General features: G+C 49.7%; 1 protein-coding gene across 6 annotated transcripts in view; it reads right to left on the bottom strand.

Annotated features, from left to right (window-relative positions):
* The window catches only part of BOC (BOC cell adhesion associated, oncogene regulated), a 238,140-nt gene that overhangs the window by 58,077 nt on the left and 164,473 nt on the right, over positions 1–15,590 (bottom strand). The window lies entirely within an intron of this gene.

The raw sequence follows: 15,590 nt of genomic DNA, 5'->3' as shown, positions 1-15,590 counted from the left end.
ACTTGAGTCACTTCCTTTAGGGTTACTTGTAGAAGTACCTTCATTAGTCTGATCCTTATTACAGATTTATCCCTAATATTTCAACAAAAGAGGTTTAAGAATAGGTAAATATCTCAGGGGCCAGACGCCTCCACCCAGGCTCTCCAGGCATCCTGCTCTGGGCATGTACACGCACTACCTCTAAGACAGACGAACAACACACACACACACACACACACACACAGCACGCGTGTGCACATGTGCTCACACAGCAAACAACTCCAGCTCTCCAGCTCCAGCTGGGAAGTATGCTTTAGAATCATGACAGTTTACTTTTTTCCTATCTGACCTCATGCAAACCGACTTTCTCCACCTCTCTGACCCCCAAATATACACATTCAGTCCCCGACCCACCCCCAATCTTCCTCACTTAGAAAGCTCTTTTAAACCATCTAAAACTTAAAATAAATACCAATTTGGAAACCTGAAGCATGCTCCAGTCCGTCCGTCTGTCCCCACCTTCTGCTGGAAGCCTCCGACCCCAACTCCTGTCAGCCTTCCCCAACTTGGGAAGCCCAGTGGCCTCCGTGCAGGGCTGGCACACGCAGAGAAAACAAACACATGGAATCCTGCCAGCTGGGTCAGGCACCACTATTTATAGCAGAGCGAAGTGTGGGGAATTGGAGGCGTGATGAAGGGTGTGGGGCGGAGGGGGTAGGGATAATTCCAGCCGCTCCTCCCAGGCTCCACAGCTGCAGAGGATCCCTGCTGATGTTCTGCCGGCCCAGGTGCTACCCATCCTGTGTGACTAATACCTTCGCTGTGCTGGAGCCTCCCAGGGTAGAGGGCCTGTTATCTTGCTCGTTACTGTAGCCCCAGCATCTATCTCTAGGAGCACAGTAAGTATTTGTTAATGAAATAAATAGATGAGCTTTTTTTCTTCCTGCCTACCCCACAAGGCTGCAGATGGAGGATCTGGAGTGGGTGGAGGGGAGGTGAGTGAGGAATGCCTAAAACAGCCTTCTAAAAATCTATCAGTTGTTAAAATGTGCTAGCCAAAAGAATGTAGGGAAATGCTCTGTTAAGAAAAGCAAATTAGGTTTCTTTAGTGCAGGCCTTTTCAGAGCCTTTAATGGGCTGTTATTATTGTGAATCACCAAAAGGTGGGTAGAGTATGCACTGAAGGCTGAACTCACTCAACCACAGGCCTGGACTTATTTGACCACAGGCCTGGACTGACTTGACCACACTACTCTTTTTTCTCAGAGTACCATTAGTGAGGAGAATTTCATCAAATACACTTTGGGAAATGTTGGCCTAAGAGGTTCCTGGAGAATATCCCAAAAACAACTTGTAAAACAGCAACCCATGTTTGTAATTTTAAAAAATTACATGTGAATATGTGGTGTACAGTTATTTGGATTGTCATAGGATAAGGTCAGGAGACACTTAAATGTTAACATCAGTTATGGTGAAGAGCAGGAAATTTGCACTTTTTATACTAAACACTTCAGAAATATTCCAAGTGAGTGTGTAGTTATTTTTGTAATTAAAAAGGTAAATTAAAAAAAAAAACTATCCCCAAATATTATCACGTCATCACTGAAATTTTATCTTCCCATAGGCCCAGGGCCTCATTTCCTAACAACTCCTTGGGCTATAAAATGTTGCTCTTTGCTCCATGATCACATCTAAAGTGTTTGCTGTGGCTATATCCAACTGTCAACTCCTTCGGCTTATAAAGAACCCCCTCCCCTAATTCCAGGATTCTGTTGCGTCCACACAATGTGGACAAGTATTTTGGAAAAAATGAAAACACATTTAATATTCTTTTAGCAACCTTTACTAATCTGAAATTACTTTGTTTAGTAAATTGTATAAAATATGCACCAAGCACTTCGTTTGCTGCCATTACCATGTTGGGCATATTAACATTTAAGGACTGCCTTTTTTTCCTGCTAAATCACTAATTTCCTAACTTAACTGATTAGTAAATGTAATTAAAAGTCATTCAGATTTAGTGAATGTAACACACCAGGTTTTGTTGTAATATGAGATTAAGGCAAATATTTAGAATTGGAAGAAATATTCCATCTTAGCATAAAAGAGAGTATGTGACCATTTGCTGAGTTACTGTGTGTGAGATGATGTGCACGTATTATCTTGTCTAACCTCTAAGTAACTCTGTGAAGGAGGTAGTATTGTCATCTCCATTTTACAGATGCAGCAATTGAGGCTTAGAGAGGTTAAACATCTTACTCAAGTAAAGGATTCAAAGCCAGGGTTACCTGCTTCCCCTGCCTGCTGGTCTTGGTGTCCTTGGTAGATTTAAGCAGACAAACTGAAAAAGGAAACTGAGGAAGGCTGAAAAAACCAAAGTCAGCCTGGGTTGGAGTCATGCATTAGCCACCATGTTTCAGGAGGGACTGGTTCATCAGGTCCCACAATGCACTCTGTAGCCAACTCATGAGGATGCTCAGTCCCCCACCCCAGCGGAAGTCAGCCCTGAGTGAGCACCTCAATCCCATCCACAAGTTGGCCGCGGCCCTCTGAGTCTGGATCCATGTAATATGCACCAGCATGTAGTGAGAGACAATAAAATTCTTCCATTTCTTAATCTGACCTCTCTCATCTTCCTTCTGTTCTTACATATAAGCATAAGACTGGAGGTTCCCAACGCTGGCTGCATGGAACAATCATCCGGGGACACTAAGACACATCAACGCCTGGGCAGCACCTCAGGCAAATTCACTTAGAGCCTGTGGAAGTGGGGCCCAGGTATCAGCATTTTCAAAACTGTTTCCTGGAAACCGTAATGTGCAGCCAGGGTTGGGAACCCCTGGAGTCTCCGCCATGGATTTGTGGGTCATTTTGACAGAGAAGGTCTGCCAGAAATGCCTTGGTTGCACTGGATGCCACGGTTGGAATTGCGAGTTTTGTATAAAGATGTTCCCTCTGCTCTATTATTTTTAGTGGAATTCTTGCCATTTTTAAAGCAATTTTCTTTTATTCCACAAATTGAATATCTTAATACACTTTAACGAATAAAACCTTTTCTCAAAGTTTCTCTCAGATACCCCCAGATATCTTCTGGACTTTCAGATTCCTAGTTTTCTCCTCTTCACACGGAAATAAAAACCCAAGAAGAGACCACCATCGCAAACAGCACCTACTTTGGGGACCGAGACGGCTTCCAGAGTAGCAAAGGTGACACGTAAACAGGTCCCTGGGCCACAGTCACCCCTGCTGGGGCCACCACCACTTCTGGGGGCAGAGAGCTTAGCAGGAGGCAGGAAGTTTTCCAAGCGTATGCACATTTTAGCGTTTGCACATGAAAACCTGAAGTGCCGTCAGTGATTCCCTTAACAAATTGAGAACAGCCTCGGCCTCACAGACCATCAGGAAGTAGAACAGGTGTTGGCTGTCCAGGGGTCCCACATCCACTTAACACCAGATTGCACCAGTGGGCTTTGGCTCCCCTGGAACTGGCTTTTTGACATTCCAAAGGCTTAACAGCTCAGCCTCTAACTTCTGGCCTTCCCTTCCCCAAGAAGTGGATTTTCAGTTTGGTCCCTGCCGGGGTGGAAGCAGCGCCTCACCCCAACCTTAGAGACTTGGGTCCCGCCCAGCCCCTCCCCACCTGCGGCCCTCCCACTCCAGGAATGAAGCTGCCGCTACCCAGCGTATACCAAGACTGGTTTCATCTCCTTCCAAATCCATTTTGTGTCTTAACTTCTGCCGAGGATAAAAATTAAAACACTCACACACACATCACGCGTGTATGCGAGGACAGAGCTCGAAGTTTAAACTGAAAAAGACCAGGCAGGGAAGGGAGGGGCAGGTCGCTGATCAAAGTCGGGGCCTAGAGACTTCCCTGGGGTCTGTGTGGGCCCTGGCACACCCTGCCTGAGGCCCCTGATGGCTACACCCAGGGTCAGACCTGAGCCGGCGTTTGCAGCATCTCCCCTCCTGCTCCTCCAACACCCCTTTCACGCCACCCCAAACACTGCCCGGGGGCCACAGAGCAGCCGAGATGCCCAGCACTCCACAGGCTGGAAGCAGACTCTGGTCCTCACACTTGGAGGAGCCCGTTCCTTGCCAACTCCAAAATGAATAACAACAGTGCTTGGAATGACACGCGGGTCCTGGTGGCACAGGCAGCTTGCGGACTGCTTCTGGCCACCCAGAAAAATGGGTCTGGAGCTGGAGCCTCTGTTCTTAGACCCCTGTCCCCCCATACCCGGGTGTGCAGACACCTGAATCTGGGCACCAGGCAGACAGCAGCTCTGACCCAGCTCTCTCCTGTCATCTCTTGCTGCTGACTTCTTCCTTCTTGGCCAAACCAGGAGCCCCTGCATTGCAGAACGATCACGCCTAACCTTTCACCCATTCAGGATCCCCCAGAGTTCACATAATGGCCCTTTACTCAACTCTAAACCCCATCAGCTGCCCCTTTTCCTCCCCAAATGGTGAACTAAGTACTCGCATCACTTACACCTGTCCATTCTGACTCATACAATCCTTTGCCTTCCAAGTCAATAACACTTCTTGAACACTCATCCAATAAGAAGCTCTGTGGATCCAAAGATAAAGTTCAAGCTCTCTAGGAGCTCAGCATCTGGTAAAGGAGACACACAGAAACACCTCAGAGCACCGTGGAGCAACTGAGAATCAAACCCGAGGGCCCTGGGCTGGGGTTCTTTCTTTTCCATGCTCCTGTTAGGAGGGCATGGGAAGACTGGATCACAAACTTCTTTTGGAAAAAGTACCCTTGTGGCGTTCATCCTTGTCCTATCTGCACACAGAGCAGAGTAATGAAAACAAAGTAGTAGTTTTTTTTTTTTTTTTTTTTTTGCGGTACGTGGGCCTCTCACTGTTGTGGCCTCTCCCGTTGCGGAGCACAGGCTCCGGATGCGCAGGCTCAGCGGCCATGGCTCCACGGCATGTGGGATCTTCTCGGACCGGGGCACGAACCCGTTTCCCCTGCATCGGCAGGCGGATTCTCAACCACTGCGCCACCAGGGAAGCCCCAAAGTAGTATTTTAAAAAGCTCTTTTGTCTTGATAATTGTTGAATCTGGGTGATGGGTACATGGGGTTCACGATACTCTTCTTTCTGCTTTTGTGTATTTGAGTTTTTAAATAATAACGAAACTTGCTTTTTCAATAGGATGACTAGAACAAGATCATGCCAAACCTTCTCAGTCCTGCACCAACTTCCAAGACGCCCGCTCCTCCAATCCCCGCCCATTGCTCCCCATGTCATCTCAGTTAAGCCAAATAGCACTGTCCGACAGGTTTCCACAAGCGCCCAGGTTCTGGTAACGGAGGACAGTATACCTCTCTTCAACCTTTAAAGGGCTCCCTAGTGTTGGGCCAAAGAGGCAGCCCCACCCCTGAAAGGGTACTGCTGGCCGCAGCCAGAGGAGGCCCTGAGAAGCCTATCTCCTTGGTGCTCTGGCTTGGGAACCTGGACCCTGTTGGCTGCCCCCCATGCCCTCTGCTTCCTTTCTGGGTTCCCTGTCCTGGATGGGCCTTCCCCAGAACCCTGAGCATATCTCACCAATGACAGGTCCCCAGTGTTGGTGGGCTTTTCCCTGATGGCAGAACCAACCAAGTGCACAGGCTTCAGGGTCCGAGTGAAAGACCATCACTTTTCTCTGGACCTCCATTTCTCTACCTATAAAATTCCCAAACATACCGTAAGTGACACAGCTCTTTAAATAGCCAAGTTCTCCGAGAATATGGGCTCTTGGGAAGGAATTATAAATCAGCAGCTTATCTCAAAAGCCAAAGTAATAATAATCATGATGATAATAATGGTGACATCTAGCACCTCCTCTGAGCCAAGGGCTCTTCCAATGAGAGAAGGTAGATAACGCAGTTCAACGTGAAATGACCTCTTGCTTGGATTTGGGAAATATTCAGAATCTAAGTTATAAGCGTCTTGAGGGCAGCACTCATGGTGCTCAATAATCTGTTGGCTGATCAACTGAAAGGCCACTCTTTAATGGTTACAAACATGTCTTTGGGGCCACGTGGAAAATGCCTGAAGAGGCATGAACAGCACTGCTCTAGGCAAGGTTTATTGCTGGGTCTTTGGATAACCAGAAACAGCTCAGTGTGGAAGCTCAGTGACTGAAGGGAGGCTGGCTGCAGCGGGCATCATGACCTTTCAGAGGGTGGGAGACAGGTCAGAAGCCCCTGCCCGGGGAAGGGTAACACACCTCATTTTGGCTGAGGTTCAGAGAAACAAGGCCTCACTGCCTTTCCCCCATCTAGACCATGGGCGTTAGCGCTAGCACTTTGGTTAGTGTCCTTGTGTAGGGAAGATGAGTTCTGCTGCCTAACACTCCATCACAACGGGGCAGGCTGGTCCTCTTTACCTCCTGACTTTGAAAGCTGTAGAACTTAGCTGTTCAGGAGCCTCCCTGTTCCACGGCCATGGAGACTTTTTCTAGAGAGGGGAGTCGGGCAGTGGTGGGTAAAACTGGGACCCTGCCCTGGTTTCCCACAGATTGTTCTATAGAGAAAGTGCTAGAGAAAACCCAGACTACCCTGGAGACTTCCTTCCACCAACACTCGCTGGAGCTTCACACGTGTGGCGAGGCCATGCCGCGTTTCCCTGCACAACCTGCCCTAACAGGCGACCACGCCGCTGGGAGGTCCTGGCATGGCCCCCAACTGGACAGGATGCCATTCCTCGTACTAAAGGGTTTTTTATTTTTATTTTTTTGTGTGGTACGCGGGCCTCTCACTGCCGTGGCCTCTCCCGCTGCGGAGCACAGGCTCCGGACACGCAGGCTCAGCGGCCATGGCTCACGGGCCCAGCCGCTCCGCGGCATGTGGGATCCTCCCGGACCGGGGCATGAACCCGTGTCCCCTGCATCGGCAGGCGGACTCTCAACCACTGCGCCACCAGGGAAGCCCTAAAGGGTTATTTTTTAATACATCACAAGATATTTATAAACTCAGCGTTTCTGAGATTTTTCCCCCCAAAATAGGGGGAAAAAGTCCCACGCAAATGCTTTGTCAGATCATGTATTTATCTTTTGGTTTAGCAAACGTGGTCCCTGCTCCTCGACACACACTGCCTGGATGCACCTACAGAAGCCGGTCTGGGATTCTCCCACAGGACCTCCTGGGGGGACAGCATGTGAAGGGGTGACTCAGGAATGAAGGCCGGATCTGGCAGGGAACATGGGCCTCACACTCCCATGTTCAGCAGTCCTCTATCCTTAGCCTCCACAGGCAAACTGTGACAAGGGCCAAGGCCTCCCATGTGTTGACGGCCAGTCATCAGACACAGCCTTCCAGATGCTGGAGCGAGACCCAGGAAGACAAGAGGGTGCAGGGCACACCACCCTGATTCCACAATTAACGACAAAAGCAAGGACGGCTTGCCTGCAGACGGTAGTTCTCTGAAGAGTTTAAGGAGCATTCAACACTCCACTGCATTAGTGCTCACAGTCTTGGTGACACACCTGGGACAAGTACTATTAGTCTCCACTTACACAGGGTACAAGTCAGAAGAACCACTGAATGGTGGCTCAAGAGCTCTCGGCAAGTCCCTGAACAGGATACAGATGGGAGGGTGGGCTAGGCAAAGAGCAAACCAGAGGACGAGGTGGTAAGGACTGGATGACTGGCATGGAGTTTCTGCCGTCTGAGAGCTGACTTTCCAAGGAGGCCATGTCTTCTTTCTCCTTTACTGAACTCTGAGGCACCTGCCTGGTGTCCTTGGAAGTGAGGAGGTGCCAGCTGGCCTCAGCTCTTCGTTTTCTCCACATAGAAGCAACAGAAGCTGGGGTCTAAGTCTCAGTCCCTGCTCCCCAGGGTCGGAACCCTCTTCACCTAGTACACCCCTTTCCTCTCAGCCCTGGAACGTTTCAGCCTGCTTCAACCAGATGGCCCACGTGACCCCCATCCACACGCACTTCCTTTTCCTCTAACTGGGGTCCAGAGTTGGAGCCTGGCTGGAGGAGGTCCTCCTTCTGCTCTAGTTGTAAAATCCATCATTATCCCTCATCCCCCAAGAGCCTCACTGTTTAATGACTGGTGAGGGCACTGAATACTGGGGTTCCTGCCACACACACACACCAAGGAATCCTCGTTTGTGAGGCTGACTGAAGAAAGAAGCACTTCTTGACAGGGAAAACATTCTCACTCTCTTTGTGCCTGATCAGTCTTCCTGCTTAATGACCACAAACAAGCCCTGAAGCTCAGTGCCTCCCAGGGCTCAGCACAGACACCACTGGGGCTGAGACAGCAACTCCGGCGTCTGAGGGAGCTGTGGCTGCTGCCGGATGCGGCGTGAAGGAGTGCTGCCTGCTCTGCCTGCCTGGGAGGCTCACTTCCCCGCCGCTTGTCCAAAGCTCCAGAGCAAGTAAACCAAACTAGCGAGGAGGAAGGCAAACGGCCCGGTGCTCCTGTCTGTCTACTTAAGAGGTCTGCACAGCTGATACTTCCAGATGTGGAACCAAAACACAGGCAGCAACCGACAGTTTACCAGCCTGGGCTGAACTCCAGTAGCACCAGCGCCAGGCGTGTCCAGTGGATGATGACAGAGGAGCAGCACTGCAGACCCGTGGGCTCTGGGCAGGCGGGTCTTAGCCCTGGCTGTGGGCTCCTCCGTTGTCAGCGCCTTGCACCCCAGCTGGATGTATGGTGTGAGGGGGCATGCCGTGGAGAAGGCCATGTTTAAAACTGGAGGAGAATGCAGGGGACGCGGGTTCGTGCCCCGGTCCGGGAAGATCCCAAATGCCGCGGAGCGGCTGGGCCCGTGAGCCATGGCCGCTGAGCCTGCGCATCCAGAGCCTGTGCTCCGCAACGGGAGAGGCCACAACAATGAGAGGCCCGCGTACCGCAAAAAAAAACCCAAAAAAAAACAAAAAAAAAAAACTGGAGGAGATTGCTAAGTGAAAGGAGCCAACCTGGAAAGACTATATATACTGTATGATTCCAACTACATGACCTTCTGGAAAAGACAAAATTACAAACACTGTAAAAAGAGCAGTGGTTGCCAGGGATTGGGAGAGGGAAGGAAGGAGGGCCAAGTAGGTGGAACACAGGGGATTTTTAGGCAGTGAAACTATTATTCTGTCTGATACTATAGCAATGGTGGATATGTATCATTACGCATTTGTCAAAACCACAGGCTGTATAATGCAAAAAATAAGTCTTGTAAATGTAAACTATGGACTTTAATTAATAACGATGTGTCAACATTGACTCATCAATTCTAACAAACGCATTACACCAACGTAAGATGTTGGTAATTCGGGAAATTGGTAGGGGTGGAGGGGTATGAGTTAACTCCCTGTAATTTTCACTTAATTTTTTTCTATAAACCTAAAACTGCTTTTTTAAAAAAGCCTATTAATTTCTTTCTAAGTTAAAAAAAAAAACCTGGAGGAGGAGGTCTGGACTATTCCCCAGCTCCCTGAGATGCTGTAGATGTCGGGTCTGGGGATCTTGGTAGTGTAATTTCTCAGGCACGTTTGTTGTCAGCAGGAGACCTCTTGGGATATTTGCCCCTATTTTTACTGTTCCTTAGCTTCTAAATCTAGAACTAAGCTAGAAATGACTGAGATGCAATTTGAAGTCAGATCTATCCCCCTCTGGGCAGACATCCAAACCTCCTATTCCTTGTATTTCAGGCTGTCAACTCTCCAACCACAGAGACAATTTCTTTCACCTGTGTGCCTACCACGGGGCCTGACTCCACCAGGCCCCCATATGTAGGGAACTGAACTAGTCTCAAATTCCTCCCGTGTTCCTCACGTCCCAGATGCAACAGAACTCCCATTCAACTGTGCTAAGAGAAGGGAGCAGTACAGTGGATGGTCCAGGCACACTTAGGAAATTCCAGATGAACAAACAACTAGGCTATAAACTTTTGATGGAGTGAGGACGCCCTGGGCTTCTCTGCAGCTCCCAGCCTGGCCTAGCACAGTGCTGGACACAAAGTCCATGCTCAGTAAACTCCTCTTGAGTGATGCAGAAGGGCCAGAGAGGCATCCATTCTCACCCTCCCCTTACAGATGGAACAGTGGCACAATGGCACAGCCACGGACATTCCTGAAGTCAGTCACCTTGAGGAAGGCAGAGGAGCTGAGCTACTTCTGCTGCGGCCTAGCACGCTGCTTTCTGGCTTTTCTAAAACAGACACCCTCATAGTATTAGAATTCCCTGCCCCTCTCTCCCACATTCCCCCCATATACATATACCCAGAATGCATTTTTCTTATATAAATCCTTAGGTAATTATTTCATTCTGTTTGAAACTCTTATTATACTCATTTTGAGATTCAGAAAAGACCTGTAGACTAGTAAAAAGAAAAACTGAGTACCAATTACATCCCAGAGTCTACTCCAGGCACTGGGGAGGTGGTGAGGTGCAAAATGAAGTCCCAGACCCCGTGGATCTCTCCTTCTAGAGGATAAGCAGGCAATAACAAGTAGATGAGATGAGATGAGATGAACAAGTAGAGACACGTCAGGAAGTGTAACGTTGAGAAAGAACAGATTAGGTTGAAGGAAGAGAGAATGACGGTGGGAGTGTGATTTAATAAAGGGCAATCCAGTGAGTGTGGCCACGAAGCAGACACTTGAATGAAGTGAGGGACGGGCTGTGCAACTATCGGGGGAGTACCTTCCAGGCAGCGGGCGAAGCCCCGGAAGGGAGGCTGTCCTGCTTAGGCAGAGGAGCAGCAAGGAGGCCACTGAGGCTGTGGAGCGGACAGGGGAAGTGAGGGCACTGGCAGTGTGTGGCATTTTCTCTGCATGAAAGCAAACCATGCACAGTTTTGAGCAGAGAACTGACCTCGCCTGGCTCCTCTTTTGGAAGCTGACACTGACTTCTCCATGGAGAACAGACTCTGGGCAGGGGGGTCAGGGCCGGGTGGAGGCAGGGAGAACACTTAGGAAGCTACTGCAATAGACCAGGTAAGAAATGTTGCTGGAAGACAAGGATGGTGAGAAGTTGCAGGATTCTGAATACATCTTAAAAATAAAGCCAACATCATCTGCCAACTTAAAGTGGAGTATGAGAGAAAGAACAGAGTCCAAGGTGACTCTCAGGTTTGGGGCCTAACCAGTAGAATGGAATATGCTGAAGCAGGGAAGAAGCAGAGGAGAAGCCTGGGTGGGAGCTGTCTTCCCAGTGACCGGGCCTAAAGATTGGTACCTATGGGGGCACCTGGGGCACAACCTTGCCCCACTGTGGGCTCCGCTCTTTCCCCATCTTCTCATTCCCTCATCTCCGTAGAGCCTTGAGCCAGTGGGGGCTTCCATCAGTGCAGCCTTCCACCTACTCCTCTTTCCAGCTGCGCAATCCGCCGATAACTCTCCTTCCAGTCTGTTTTTCCTTCCTTTCCTTTCCTATTAACGGCCACCTTCTCCTGAATGTTCACAATGCATTTTGTGCGCTTTATATGCAGTATCTTGCCTTCTCTTTGCAACAACTTTAAGAAACTAGGGTTTCAGAGTGGAGGTGACTAGCCCAGGGTCATACGCCTACCACCTGGCAAAGTTACGTTCAAATCCAGGCCTGTCTGGTTCCAAAGCCCGCCCTTAACCAGGATGCCACACCATCTCCAATCTGGAAGTGGCCCCAGAGACATGGCTCCCTCCTGCAACAACCGTCTTTCTCTAGCACTTTCCCCTTTTTCTAATAAGATTCACTCCAAACCTCTGCTCTCTCAGATGGGGTCACCCCAACTCTCCTCAGACTCCTCTGTTCCTTCCTCTCTCAGGAAGAGTGCGAACCAGGATCCTCTTGCCACGAGAGCTTTTCTTCTCTCAAGTCCTGCCAGACCCTGAGGCCTTCACTGTCTCTTCCCACAAGAGAGGGAAAAGCAGCTTATCTGGCAATAGGACCTAACTGCCTTCAGTTCAGGCCTCTGCTCTTAGAAAACAAACACAACCACAGAAGCAGATGCAGCTCTTGTGCCTAGACTCTGACCTCTGGCCAGTTCCCTCAAATGTCTTATCTCCCAACTCATCTTGGGTGACCCAACTCATCTTGGGTGAGCACAGATGCCAGAGGCTTTTGAGGTGGGCAGGAACCTTCTGCATCAAAAGTGTTCCCTTGTGCCATTTCTCTGCATCCACATAGTGCCCTGAAAAGGCAGCTTGCGAGGATGGGGAAAGAGAGGCTCAGAGAGTTTCCATGATTTCCTCTGGGTTACCCAACTAGTTGGTCACATAATTATATCTTAAACCCAGGTATCCTATACCCACCCCGCCACACACACACGCAAAGCCAGAACATCCTGGCTTCAGGCTTTCCACATTTGTTAAAGAAAAACAAGGAACTGAGGGCAACTCCATGCTCATGGCAGCCAAATCTCCCCACTCTCTGAAGCCAGCTGGGAGACTCGGTTTTGCTCTGCAGGTAACGGCCTGTAGCATTCTTTCTGCTGGCTGCCCTGTATTTGCCTGGAAGGTACCATCTCCTGTCAGTTACCTGTCTGTCGAAGTTGCTACTTCCTTCCCCAGGGTATTTTTCTGCGCAAGCTGCCACTTCTCCTGACCAGGAAAAGTACCTGCTGGGCAGAACGCCTTCTCCCCCCTCACCCTGCCGAGGCTCAGAGGACCCTGAGCAGACTTGTAGAGGCCAAGGAGCACGTGGATTCAGCTGGCACCTGTAGTGGGAGCAGAGACTCAGACAGCCAGTTCAGATGATGTCCCAGGGCGAGCAAAAGCCAGGAGACACGTTCCAAGAGGAGACCCAAGATAGAGGCAGCTTTCAGCACTGCCTACGAAGTCAGACATCAGCTGGGCCTCAGGACCCAGCTTCCCTCAGGCTGCTGCTGTGGAACCACTCAAAACCTTCCGGTTGTGGCCCCAGTTTTCAATTCATGTCTCTTAAGGCAAGTCTCATAAAGGCCGCCACCTGCCCCTTGCACTCTGTTAGTTGCAAAAGAAACAGTTCTCCCAAGCTAAGGGGGCTCTACTTAGACTGAGAGGAGAGATTGTCTGGATACTTTTTTTTTCTCAAAGCCTGAGTTTTGGAGTCAGCAGCCCTGCCATGAAATCTTGGTAAGCTGCCACTTACCAGCTGTGAGACCAGAACAAGTCCCTACAATTATTTAGGCTTCAGCTCTCTTATCTGCCGAATAGGATCACGCTGCCCATCTTCACAGGACTGCTGGGGGGTTGCAGGGACAGTGCTCACAGGGCTTAGCGCAGGGCCCGGCACACAGTAGGTCTCGCTAAATGGCAGCTCTCGTTCTCCCCGTCATCAGAAGGACGACGGAGGCAGGCGCGGCTGCCTCTTTGGCACTGGGATCTGCCGGTCTCGGCCTTCTCAGCCTGCCCTTCAGGTCCACAGCTGATTCCCTGAGAGGGTAAGGGAATGAAGGGCACGGGAATGTCCGTGACGGAGGGCACCTGCTGCTCATGTGTGCTCACCCTCTTGAGGGAGAATCACCACATACACTGTAAGGCTTGGTTTGTAAAATCAGGGGAACAAAAATGAGCTCCATCACAATACTGCTTTCAGCAACCTGTTCTGTCCTTTTCAGGCACACTCGGGACCTTTGTGGTGTTTCAGTGACGGGGTTGGTTGCCAACCTTCTTGTTCCCCTTTGGTGAGGAGAGCTGAGCTCCCCACCCCTCCCATTGTTGAAGACCACCCAGTGAAACGCGCTGGCAAGCTGCCACCATCCAGGCAGGCGAAAGCTGGGCCTGACGACCCAGCCTCCATCTCTGCAACAGAAGGCTACAGAACGACAGGCACCTGACCGCGGGGCTTTCACCTGGAGCCGACACGGCCTTCACGATGGCCAGACCACCAGCGCTGTCCACAAAGGGCTGCAGGTGATTGCTTGGAAGGCCTGTGCATTGCAAGAGACATTAGATTCTAACCCTTGGCTATAACACAGCAGATTTTTATGTAACTTGTTCACTACAAGACATCCGTTCATAACGACACAAGTAAACAGCCGTGAATTTCCGTCACTTTATGTGGTCTCACTTGCAAAAGTGGGTACTGTGCTGACTGACTGCATGATGAAATCCCTCACGCGGGCGCAAGTACGTAAAAAAGGACAAGGTACCGTGACACCTCTGTGGGACGACAGTCATCAGGCAGAAAAGCAGAGAGCCAAGTCGGGGGCTGGCGGGGGAGATGCTTTGTGAAACAATTAAGAGCAGCCTCTGCTTTCACAGAAAAGTAAGAAATCCAGAACCCCCCAATTTTCCTCTCCATTTAACTGTGACCCATACCTAATAGACCTGCTGGGATTGCAATGTTAGGTAAGTTCAGACTAGTCAAGGCACTTGGCTGGGACTATTCTGGAAAAATATTGGCAGGCCGGGAGACGTGCAGAGTGCTCTCTTCGAGAGTCCAATTCCAGCCCAGCCTCCAAGGCCAACCAGTTCTACACACCCTTCTCCTCTTACCTGTAGCTGCCACCCTGTGTGACAGCCACCTCTTAGCAGCCAAGGAGGTTCCTGGGCAACTGGAGAGCCCAGCAACTTTTATTTGCCCCTAAAATAAACGTCTTCTCACTTGTTACTCTGGGAATAATTGCAGAGCCAAGCAAACCTACCCCAGACAGCAGAACAAAGGGCAAATGGAATTTAAAAGTGAAAAGCTGAATTCAGGCATGTGTTTCTAGCATTCTCAGCTAAAATCTGACCCGGCTGAAAAAGAAAAGATCACAAATTTCTCCTTTTTCCCCTGAAAGCTACTCAGTAACTGCTTTTAGAAACTTGTCGAAGACTCGCATTTCTGAGGTTCTGTATTTAGTGCAGAGATTCCAGTTTGTTTGTTTGTTTTTTTTGCGGTACGCGGGCCTCTCCCGTTGCGGAGCACAGCCTCCTGACGCACAGGCTCAGCGGCCATGGCTCACGGGCCCAGCCACTCCGCGGCATGTGCGATCTTCCCGGACCGGGGCACAAACCTGTGTCCCCTGCATCGGCAGGCGGACTCTCAACCACTGCGCCATCAGGGAAGCCCCTCCAGTTTTTAACTTTACTAAAATTAAAAAAAATCACTCTGAACTTGAAATCTCCTGTCTTAATACTTCAGTCTATTATCTGCTTAGGAAAAGTAAGTTTGCAGGGAGAAAATAATGAACATACGGGCAGAGGTAAAAGAACGTTTCAGTCCTGCCAGCCCCATCGCTGCCTCTAGGACTTAGCCTGAGAGGCTCTCAGGCTCTCCTCCTTCCAGGAGGCTTTCTTCATGACCCAGTCCAAGCACTTTCACACTGGAGTTTGCATTGCCGTGCCCTGAATGTCCCCTCCCCTCAGTCATGGAATTCTGGAAGGCGTGGGCTCTGGTATTGATATTGAGCACACAGCGAGCGCTGAATAAAAGCTTGTTGAAAGGATGTAGGCTCCAACCTACTAATGAGTCATCACCCTCATCTTGTCCAATGCTGTCCAAACTCATTTTGGAGAAGAATAAACATTTCTTTTCCATATTTTCTGCTGCTCAGCTCCTTTTGGATGATTTTTTATTCAACCCATAAATGTACTTTCCTGTTACTAACTAGGAGAACTAGTTGAGACTTTCCTCAACGTTTTCTCTGGCAACCAAGTTAAGTTGACTGTGTATCATTGGCTCTGATCTTTCTCCTACCATTTCCTCTTACTGCCC

This window comes from Delphinapterus leucas, chromosome 4, assembly GCF_059928025.1.
Source record: "Delphinapterus leucas isolate spDelLeu-1000000601 "Yukka" chromosome 4, BTC_Dleu_Yukka2, whole genome shotgun sequence".
In the NCBI taxonomy this organism is placed as follows: domain Eukaryota; kingdom Metazoa; phylum Chordata; class Mammalia; order Artiodactyla; family Monodontidae; genus Delphinapterus; species Delphinapterus leucas.
Note: the sequence above shows the minus strand (reverse complement) of the source record. Positions and strands in the feature narration are given on the sequence as shown.